The 12278-nt window shown below is 33.7% G+C and overlaps 1 pseudogene; it reads left to right on the forward strand.

The window, feature by feature from the left end:
- The first annotated feature begins 475 nt into the window (after positions 1-475).
- On the forward strand, positions 476-6792 carry LOC149534708 (protein DETOXIFICATION 27-like; annotated as a pseudogene).
- The last annotated feature ends 5486 nt before the right edge of the window (positions 6793-12278 follow it).

Consider the following 12278-nt stretch of genomic DNA (forward strand, 5'->3'; position numbering starts at 1 on the left):
AGAGAATCAACCAAATGACAACTAAACAAATTTACATGTACACAGTATATTCCAACCAAAAAACAATGAATAGCTAAAAGACTGAAAGTCATCAAAACACATTCAATACAATTAGTTTCTAGGTAATAAGACTAAATAAATATATAGAAGTGAAAATTTGGGTTGAACCTTACTTGAACACCAGACCACCCCTTTGCAATATCATCCTGAATGTTGTCCAACTCATTGATCCATCCCCACAAGACCCTTATATTCTTATGACTATCAAAAAATGTTTTGGATGCATAGAATTTTCCATAATCATATCTCAATCCATATTTGTTGTCAACACTTGTATTATCTGGAACATACCTATTAATGTCTATGAAGTAAGTCTGAATTGTATAATACTCAAATCTTGTTTCATCGAGGGATGCCTTCAAGACATGTTTGATCTTAGGCTCAGTAACAAAAGTATCAAGACCATGTTTTCCCAATGGAGAAACAGGATAAAAATTTTGGTGTTGCAATTCTTCTCCTGCCAACGTATATTTATGCAACCCCCATCTTGAAGATCCTTGGATAGTTAGATGAAATTGCTGAATTAACATGAACACTTTCAATCTGGCTCATTCCTCAACATTTTGCATATGTTTTCTACTTTCCAACCCAAATATTTTTGCAGTCCCAGTTGAAGAACATGGTCATTGCTTGGATCTCTGTTGCCACTTTGGTGATCCACGTTTTTCTCAGTTGGGTATTGATTTTTAAACTTGAAATGGGGTTGATTGGTTCTACCATTACAATGAATTTGGCATGGTGGATTCCCACAATTGGCCTCATTCTTTATGCCACATGTGGGGTTAGCTCACTGGCATGGACAGGTCTGTCTAAAGATACATTCTCTGACTTGTGGCCTTTTTAAAGCTTTCTACCGCATCCAGTGTCATGCTCTGGTAAGTTTCTTATTCTGAAGATACAAGATTTTTACAATTTATGAATTGTTCAGTTGTATTTCTAGGTTGAGATTGTGTGCAAATTTTTTACTTTAAATGTTTTAGATTATACTCTATGATAGAAATTTTTGACCATCCACGTTTCGGATCATAATCCAAGATAGATGGAGTATGATCCAAAACATTGATGGTTAAAAAATTGCATACAATCTCAACACATATATACAACTAAACAGTTTCCTATTCTGTTACACAATACATTTTAAATTTGGTTGGGTCTAACTGCTCAAATGGTTATGCTTCTAACTTCTAACAAACTTCCATCTTTTAAACAATTTAGAGACGTGGTACTACAGAATTCTAGTCCTATTAACAGGAAACTTGTCAGATTCAAAAGTTGCAATTGATTCCCTTTCAATCTAGTATTAGAAAACAAAACCATTTTCTCTGCATTATATGTTTTGAAGAAATACAAGGGATTTATATAATGGTGCAAAAACATATGTTTTGAAACCCTGATATGCATTTTGCAGCATAAGTATCAATGGTTTGGAGATGATGATACCACTTGGTTTCCTTGCTGCCACTGGGTATGTATTGATCAATTATAAAGCATTTCTTGTAATTAATGAAATGGAAAAAAATGTAAAGGTTTTCGACACAATAGGAATATATAATGCTGATATGACAGTTCATGTTTATCCCTAATGCTTACAGGTTTAGGTTTATTTAAAGTCATATTCTTGAATTCTACTACATATTTTAGAATTTGAATACAACTACTTTATTGTTTTGAAGACATGCCCATCTTGCTCCAAGGACAGGAAGCATCATCCTATTCTCATCCCATGCATTTTTAGATAATAAAATCTCATTGTCATTCAAAGTCTCCCATGATTTTGAAACTACATTGATTTTCATTAAATTCTCGTTTCAACATTATTATGGACAAGTTAGGCATTTCAGTACCCTCTTTCTTGTTATGTTGGACTCTTTGAATCACTTTCATGCTTATCTTAGTTTTGCATTTTCTTTGGTAGTTTTGGTTCCACACAAGGAAATGAAATATGATGATTATCTAAAACAATAACTAAATGCCTAGCTCTAAAGATTTTAACCAAAAAACCCTCTCCACCTTCTTCTTGTTATATCCAAATTCTAGCATTGCCCACTGTAAGAATCTAATTTAGGGTAGAATTCACCCAAGACCAAGGAACTCAAAACATAAGCATAAATTAGACCAGAGTATGATCAGAATAACTGTATAGTATTCAATACAATGTACAAGTACACTAGGAGTGGGCAATGATACTCAAGTTGAAGTAGAAGGTAAAAGAAATGTTGAGTTGGAAAATGGCATCTTCAAGGATGTACTTCATGTTCCTAATCTTAGCACCCAACCTTCTCTCCATCTATCAAATCACTCACTATGGATGTGCCAACAAAGTAGAGTTCCTCCCCAATGCAGTTGTGGTGAAAAATCTCAAAGATGATTCAATGGTGGCAGTTGGAAAGGCAAACCATGAGACAAGACTTTATTCTTTCTCACATTTTGTGCCTAGTCCATGTCTCTTGCCTTGTTGAATCATTCAAACATTCAAAGTAAACTATGGCATGAAATATTTGGACACCTTAGTTATCGCTACCTTCAGCAACTAAGCAGCAAGGAAATGCTCATTAGTCTACCTCAAGTCAAGTTTTCAGAGGGTGTATGTCTAGGTTGTGAAGCAGGTAAACATCTCGAAGAGAAATATGACAAGGGGAAGTCTTGGAAGGCAACTGTTGTTCTAGAATTGGTTCATAGTGATGTAGCTGGCCCATTTCTAGTACCATCCTTTGGTAAGGCTCGCTATGTTCTCACATTTATTGATGACTTTTCAAGGTACACTTGGGTCTTTTTTCTTGGTCATAAGAGTGAAGTCTTTGACAACTTTATCATATTCAAAGCTTAAGTTGAGAAAAAATCAGGGAAAGCCATCAAGATCCTAAGGATAGATAATGGCAAAGAATATGTCAACTCCAAACTTATAGACTTTTGCACACGAGGGGATAGATCTTCAACATTTAGTTGCATACACACCACAACGGAATGGTGTACTTGAAAGAAAGAACAAAACCCTTAAAGAAATGACTACTTGCATGCTTCAACACCAGTCTCTTGATCAAGTGTTTTGGTTGAAGCCATATGCTGTGCCAACTACATCCAAAACATAAGTCCACATAAGGCCTTAGATGGAATAACACCTTTTGAGGCTTGGTGTGGCAGGAAACCAAGTGTTAAACACTTCAAAGTTTTTGGTTGTCCAGCATGGGCAGGGATACCTCCACAAAAGAAAAAGGCAGATTCTTACACCCACTTTTCCAATGGTGACTTCTTGTTATAACTACATTCAATCTTAGATTATACTTCTTCTAGTTTGGTTTGGCTTAAACAACATATTCAAGCTTTGATTTATTAAGATGATATGAAATCATGCTAATAGACGAACATTATTGAAAAACTACTGTATTTTTAAATGAACCATCTAAACATTTTAAAACTTAAAATGTATTATATAAGTCTAGCTGCCTCTACTCTATGGAATCAAAAAGTAACTATCATCTCTATCCTTTGTATGATCCAATTCATATGTTAAGCAGTCACAAATTCTACTACAAATGAGTTAATATCATATGCATTGTCTTATATTCTGTTGTGTATTGATTGTTATATAAGTTTGTATGCTTGTGAATGCAGTGTGAGGGTAGCCAATGAGCTAGGGGCTGGAAATGGCAAAGGAGCCAAATTTGTAGTTACTTCAACCATGATAGGCCTTTTTTTTTGTTCTCTCATACTTGTGCTTTGCCATGAATTTGGTCTAATTTTCACAAACAATACCATAATTATAGATGCAGTTTCTAAACTATCAATCTTGCTAGCCTTTACTATGCTCCTCAACAGTATTTAGCCAGTGCTATTAGGTAAACAACTTTTCTATTTTATGTGTGTAAGTCCTGTTTTTGGTCAAAATTGACTTACTTTTTCCAAATGATAGTGCTATAAACATGGCATCTCAAAAGAAAGATAAAAACTGTAATGACCAATATGAGTTATAAGCATTCTTCTTCCTTATGAATTTGAAACAAGGGTAGCAGTGGGATCAGGGTGGCAATCCTACGTTGCTTACATCAATATTGGATGTTACTATGTGATCTGTGTGCCATTTGGTGTATTGCTTTGTGGGGTGTTTAAAAAGGGGGTTTCGGTGAGTTCAACTTCTATAAAATGAAAGCTTTAATGACTTACAACAAGACCTAATGAAAAAAGACTCCCACATTCCTGTCTTCTTAGAGGAATGGAGAGAGTGCTTCTTTTTGGTCCAGTGAACAAAATCTTTGGTTGCGTAAAGAAGGGCCTTTCCATTAAGATGTCGATCTTCCTTGTTTCCCACAACAATTCTTCACCTTCCATCTTTTCCAAGCCATCTAGTAATCCTATTTTATAAGGCATATGTGAACCACCAAGATTTGAAAACAACACTTGAGTGACTTGCAAATGTATTTTGGTTGCCTCCATGGAATGATTCTACGATTTGGCAAAATTTTTTATAGGAAAACCTAATATTTTTTCATTTGGGTTGATTGGTGTGAGGCTTGAAAACATCTTAACGAAATGATATACAAATAGTAATTTCTCAGTATTTGAAAAATCTAATCCTACATAAACTCCTAGGCCTGCTGAAAAGGGTAAGAATGTGTACAGAGCAACATGCCTTCCCTCATCATCAAATTGTAAAGGCGTGAATTTATGTGCTTCCCTAAAGTGTTCTTTCAAATATGTACTATGATTTCCATATTCTAAAAAAATAAAATTGTTCCTAAATTTATGGTTTGAGTGAAGCCTATGAATATAGTTATAGCTGTTCAATGTAACCGATTATTCAAATAATCTTTCATTATCAAATTTACCTGAATCCTAAGTAGAGAAAATGTGGTGACCCCCAATTATTCAAATAATATTTCATTATCAAATTTACTTGAATCTTGAGTAGAGTAATCCTATTTTATAAGCCAATACTTTGATAGACAAATGACCATTCTAAAATTGATAGTTAATTGAAAGGCCTTTCCCTATAACCTTGGCTGACATCCCCTCCTCTTTCCTTTTAGTTTATTGATCTGCAATCAACAATTTTTTTGAGATCTCTTTAGCTCTTTATTATAATTATTGATAAATGATGGAAAATGATGTAGAATATAAGAAACTAGAATTTTTGTTACCCAAACAAAAATATAAAAGAACCCAATTACAAATTAGGACTAATAATCATGCCCATTTTTCCCAAAAAAAATCTAGAGTCAGACATAATATAGTGTACCTGAATAGTGCAATATAATATTTTAGGTTGGATTGCTTATGGTTTCCTTCGAGATTGCTCTTAAAAGTAATTACCATGGAGTGTGTCAAAATTTATGTAGTAGGAAATTGTAGAACTCATTTATTTTCCTTCCATGACTAATCCTTCTCACTGCCCTGCACAAAGAGGATTCCACATACAAGCATCACTTTCATGAGAATTTTACATGAAGGGTTAAAAGTTTTTCCTTCTCAGTATAATTTACTGTAATAAAGAAATGCATCAGTCATTAACAACTGACCATTGAAATGCTACCAAGAATGTCTTCATAACAAGCTAAACTGCAAAAGAATTTAAGGAACTAAAAGAAAGGTAGAAGATTTCTAATCATTTTAACCAACCAAAAAATAATGAATAGCTAAAAGACTAATATATCCATCGTCTTCATGTTGCAAGATAAATTTCCAACTTTGCATACTCTCATATATTTGTGGGCAATCTTAACCCTATATCAAAATAATGGACCATTTTACAGATTTCAATCCACCTGCATCTAGGTAGCTCTTTTATTCCTCTATCTTTTATCAATCCTCTTACCTTTTGAAAATTACTAGATCTCCCATTTTTGCACAAAAACATAATGTGCTCCATTATTTGGATATAGGATTAAGATAGGGATGATGCTGGAAAAGGTTACAGAGTCACATTTTGTACCTTATAGTTGTACTTTCTAAAGAAGCTCCAAATCCCTTTCAAAAAAACCCACTATGTGCATATCCTGCAATGATGCCCTATTCATTTGGTTAATACTTGTGATTTCTCCTGCTGAAATGAAAGTTGTTGTCTTCATCTTAATAGGGTTTTAATTAAATCTTGCTAGGCAAATCAGAATTTGCAATTGAAACCTGACCTTATTCATGCAATGCTTCAATGCCATGGAGAAAAACAATTTATTAAAACAATGTAAGTGGAGTGGATATTTAATATATGGTATATAGTGCAAAAAAAAAGGCAGTCAACAAAGTGTGGAACTGCAAGTCCTTCCTAAAAGGTAAGGCTTAAAACAATAATATCACAAGCAATTGCTATAGCTTATGCTATAAAGCCTTTCTGAAATTATAAGCATGTACACATGCATATGAGTTCTCCCTGGCCAAGTACTTCAGAAGAATTATTGGGCTTACAAGTAAACTCATACATTTTTGGAGATTTCTATGGCTCAGTTTATGATGCTAGTTTGAGATGGAATGCTTCTCATTCAAAAGGAAGATGTAAAAGCTATCCACTATCTAAATCAATACAAAGATATGGTAGATCCTGCTAAACTAAATCAATTAGATAAGATGATGAAAGATCTGAATATTTCCATTGACACCCAGAACTCTGCCCCTGATAAGAAAGAACATGAAGATTTCATGGGCCCTGATGATAATGCACCAAAGGAATATGCCCTAGTAGGTTGGAAGGATGAACTATTTGCTACAGACTTTGTGGAGTCTCTGGAAAGTAATGATGGTTGAGGCCCTCATGAAGGATTTAGTTACTTCTTTATCAAGTTTGATACTATCAAGTTTTGATGTGCTTTGATGATTATACTGCTACTCTTAACTCCTCATGCTATATATACTTCCCATTTGTTTCCATTGGTAAGTTCTTGATATGTAATAAGATGTATTCCTTTATTGTATCTAGTTCCCGAAGCAACTTCTATAATTTTGATACTTTTCTACTAAATATATCCAACTGAACTGATTGTATCCAATGATTGAACTATTCTAATATCAAAAATAAAAGGCAGTAAGCAAAACGTGGAACTACAAGTCCTTCCTTAAAGGAAAGGCTTAAAACAAGAATATCACGAGCAATTACTATAGCTTATACTATAAAGCAATTTTGAAATTATAAAGATGTACATATGCATATGAGTTCTCCTTGGCCAAGTATTCTTCAGATTCACTGGGGAACAAAATGCAAGAAGAAAATTGAAATATTACAATGCAACAGATCAAATTTAAATATGAAAAAAATTCAAGAAATTGCTATGAGGACAAGTTCATGTATTGGTTATAAACAAATCAGTAAATAGTTAAGGTAACCTGTGCAAAGGAAGAGACAAATAAATTGCTTTTCCTAAATGCAAGCTGAAAGGCCTTTCTCGTAAGTGGCAACAGATCCTTGGCTTGTATGAGCAGATGTTGTATTAGCTCAGGATCCTTAACATTATTGCACCATTTTCCAAGATTGAATTCATTAAAATATAGAAGACAAGGTAAGGGGCAATCCATACAACACCAAAACAAAGACTTGGCACAAGGCCTTTGCAGTAGAGTCCATATTTTAGTAAGAACTTGGCAGGGATGGAATTGAGGATGGTAAATATATCCTTCATTTCAAAAGGTCCATCTCTAGGCCTGTGATGAGACTGCAAACTAAGTGAATGTTTGATTAGAACAGAGTAAGTAAACCTTTTTTTTTTGTTATAGTGGAATTTTAGGGTTGAAGGTCATTTTTTCATCCACTTTAGCTCAAACTACAATAGCATTAATTTCATACCTCGTGGATATTCCAGAGAGCACCATGCTAGAATTTGTGGTGAACCTAGCGAGCCCAATGCTTCATTCCAACCTGTATACACAAAAATGAACTTAACTGAAATCATGTAAAAGCCAACCACTATCGTGGGAAGAGATTTTAGGATTCATATTAGATAATCTTGTTGGAAAATGGGGTCATATTTGAATCAAAGGTTAAGTGGTGGAGTTCTTGTATTTGTATTCGATAAAAACTAAGGTATATAGGACTAGGAATAACAAAACTAGTCTTTGTTTGAAGCCTTGAAAGCATTTTTCCTAATTTTCCATATTTGGCCTAGTTGAGGGCTAGTGTCCCTAAAGCCTTAATTTGACCCAAGTTTGCTAAGAGCCCTAGAGAGGGGGTAAGACCTTAGAGAAATGGAGTCCATTTGGAGAGACATAGGTCAGCATTGGGTAAAGGCTGGTAACCTTGCTTGGCATCTTGCAGTAGGTTGGGTGCTACTAGGAACTTAAGAAGATTTTGGTGGATTAAGGCTATAGACTCTGCATCAGTTGAGGTGAGATATGAGCACGTATTTTGGGCACCTTACAAGTTACACTACCTCAACTTGGTGATGCAAGCAAGCATTATTCAAGCACATCATTCTTTTCTTTGGAACGTTATAATTTTAGGATATGAGGATGATAAATTGATCAGGCTTTAGACCCTTCCAAATAAAAGTGGCAAAAAAGATGACTTATTGGGATGAGAAGATGAGGGGTAGATGGACTTGGGTTTTGTGATTCCTTGGTATGTTAGTTTGAGCTTCACTTGGTTTCAATAATACTATAATATTCTCTACTTCACAAGGCCAACCATGTGAAGGTGGAAGCTCATTTGGCCTCACCCCCCTCCCCCTAACATCAATCTAAACTACCCATTATCATCTAATTACATACTTCATTCATTCATTCATCCATTTATGAACTATAACATTCAATTAATACAATCACATAACATTCATTAATATGATATACGATTCATTAATACACAATACTAATCAAGACTTTATTAACACAATACAATGTTCATTAACATAAAATAAAAATCAATATTAATATGTATCATTCATAGATAATTACTTAAAACAAAGTTCTTTCATTATCCAACAAGGTTTATCAAAGAGCATTTTTAAAACATCATTTCTTCTTTTTGTTTTTCTTTAGCTCTCTTAAGCAAAATGCTCATAGGAGCATCCATATCTTCCTCATTCTCCTCCTCTTCTGACACGTGTAATGTCAAATTACGATGACTCCTTCTCTTTGGAGGAGCATGAGGCTACAACACTAAAGGGGGCTCTGTTGCAAGAACAAATAAACGAGATAAATTGGCATACTCTTTTTCTTTTTTTAAGTATTGCAAGTCTGTAATTAAGTACTAGTACAACATAACATGCATTTTTCTTAACCGACAATGCCACATCATGTACATTAACATTTTGATCCATTGCCACATCAACATGTTGAACACTCAGAACATGCTCCACTCCTTCATGATGATGTTCAACATGCTCTGAAATATTCAAAAAAAGGATACATGTCAAATTGCAATTGAAGATGTTAAATTGTATTCATAATTGCATAATTAATTTCCAATAGCAAATTAATACCTCCACCACTACAATGCACATCATGGCCTTCGTCACGAGTAGGTTTTGTGATAGGATATGAAGGCTACAGTAAAATGTTATGCACATTGTTATGCAGTCAATTTATGTTCAAAACTAACACCAAAAAAGAATCTTCTCAACTATTCAATTTCATTTACTTTTCATTTGACCAATTTACCTATGAAATATCATTTGATGCACTAAATTCTTGGGCAAGGTTTTTATATTCTTCGCGTAGGCGTCCAACCATGACTTTATAGCCATCCTTCAAGGAAATTTTTCTATATTCATCTATGAGCTCCACATTGAATTCTGTGCCCTGTATTCTTTTCTTAATATCATCAGTTTTCCATGTATGGTTTCATTAAAAAAAATTGTTTGCAACATTATATAAAAAATAAATATGAAATTTCATTGTTCCTACTTACAAGTCGAGACTGAAGATTCATATAGCCACCAAAGCCAAGTTTGTGTTGGCCAACCTTTTGTAGTCTTGCTTTTGTAGCCATAGATGTGTCCTGCAATCTATGAACAATTTCAAACATCTTAGATTATACATTTACAAATATCACTAATTAGTGCATGATTACAATGTACTTAATACTATCATGACATACCATTTTTTGCCCTATGCTACTTCATTTACTCTATTTTCACATAGCCTTTTCTCCTTTGCATCTTCTATTATTTCATTTCACTCCATCGGTGGAATCATAGGAGGACGGTCGTACTTTGGGTTCTCCTTAAGATCCCTTCTATATTGATCCCTCACAATTTTTATATGCTTTGATGCTCTTTTGAGAAGTAGGCTAGTGTCAAAAATGTTTTTTCCAAATTTCTCCTCAAAAGATTTTTTTAATTCCAAAGCTTGTAAATTCCACCTTTAATTTTTTTTTTTAGATTGTTAGATCAATAACTTTACTATAGTACAATAAATGGAAGAAAAGAAAAATTATGTAGCAATGATATGAAACTATGTACCTTTTACATATGGTGGGTCAAATAGTCTTAATGTCAAATCAAAAAGATGATCAAAGAAAGCATTATTACCTACAAAAGCATAAAGGGATTATTAGTCCAAAACAAGTAATGTAAAAGTAAACTAAATTTACACTTCAAATAATAACAATTTTAAAGCACGTGGAAGCTTTTGTTCTTTTACTAGAAACATAGTTTTCTTGTTCAACAACAATGTCCCTACATATGAACCAGTACTAATCACACCGACTGCTCTAAGAAATGGATCAGCTTCAGTGGTACTGCTCTGTTGCTCTATCAACTGAAGGCCTATCTATAAGTGCACAAAATAGGACTGCAGTAAGATCTATCTGGCATAACTTTTATCACTAGTTACATCCACTGATGAGTTAGGGAAAACATTTACAGACCATACTATTCTTTTACTACCATTCCTCATGACGAGTTTGAAGATTTAAAATATTTTACTTCATTGACATCCAATGACCCTTAAAGTGAAATTGAATGACATGGTTTTGTAGCTAAAATGACATCTTAAAAGATAAAATGCATGGTTTTGTAGCTAAAACAACAAGTGAAAAACACATTCTAACTGAAAAACACATTCTAACCAACATTTTACCTGCATTGACATTTTCGCCCCTAGCTTTTAATTTGTTTACAGTAGTTTAATAGCTTCTCTTGCCAGTTAGCTCATCAGAATTTGGGAAACCTTTTGCAGGTTGTATCATTACATCCCCTCATCTTGGAATTTTAGATAAACATTGGTGAACTTATTTAGCAGTAGTAGTGAATAAGTGCTAATATTGATTAAACACCCCTTCTGGCCCACTCAAACCAAACAAACAAAAAGTTGGAATGTTTAATGAATCTTCTATTCTGTTTTGACATTTAATTTTTCCAATTAGTTAAGTAGATTTTTCAGGTTGATTAATATTACCTGTCACTACTCATTCTCCTTGTGTTGACACACAATAGTGCTATTACTTCTCAGCACATATATTATGGAAAAGAAAATTTGCTTCAGTAGAAGTGGAGCAAACCTCATTATGTTGAAAATATGTTTTGTTGAGTGGAAAGTTGCCTCACATTGCTGTTCTACAAGGAATTTGACATGTGACCAGAAAATGTAAGTTTCAAATGCCAAGTAACCTTCAAGGAAAACAAACTAGTGATGAATTTGTGAATTAAGTTTGATTAAAAAGTTATCCAAGTCTTAAGTTATCTGTTCATTACTAGTATTTGTGAATTAAAGAAAGTTGTCATTACTAGTTTTGTGAATTAAAAAAACTTGACAATAGTGGAATAATTTAATCTATGAGGAGATTAGAGCAACTTGATGAATTAGCTTCAGTCTAATTTTATTAGCAGTCTAGGTGAGTGGAAGTTACGAGACCAACTAAATATGGATGTAGGTTGAACATGGGCTATCTAATTAGTATGCTGTTTGCAAATTCATTTTGTATGCTGACAATGATTCAAAAATCACTGCTTTGTGGTTTTTACAAACTAACTTTTTTCATATTAATACATAATTATGATTATTTATGATGTAATATGTGGCTTCTCTAAGTTTTACTATTCTATTAGAGTGGTTAGCATTGAGTTGCACATCATGGTAGCATAGCATGTAATTTCCTCTGGAAAGCCCTCGGTCAAGAGCTTTTATGTTAGTTGGCAGTTGAACTTTGGAGTGATAAGTTAAGTTGTATTTTAATGTGCAACACTATAGTAGAATTTAATATTTTAGCATGAGTTGTCAGAGTAGTGATATAGGTAGAGCTAGAGTTGATCCATCATTAGGAAAGGAAAAGTTGAGTAAATTGTTGGAGTGGAGTAGTAGAG

This window comes from Cupressus sempervirens, chromosome 10, assembly GCF_028749045.1.
Source record: "Cupressus sempervirens isolate cs-2001-9-10 chromosome 10, ASM2874904v1, whole genome shotgun sequence".
Classification (NCBI taxonomy): domain Eukaryota; kingdom Viridiplantae; phylum Streptophyta; class Pinopsida; order Cupressales; family Cupressaceae; genus Cupressus; species Cupressus sempervirens.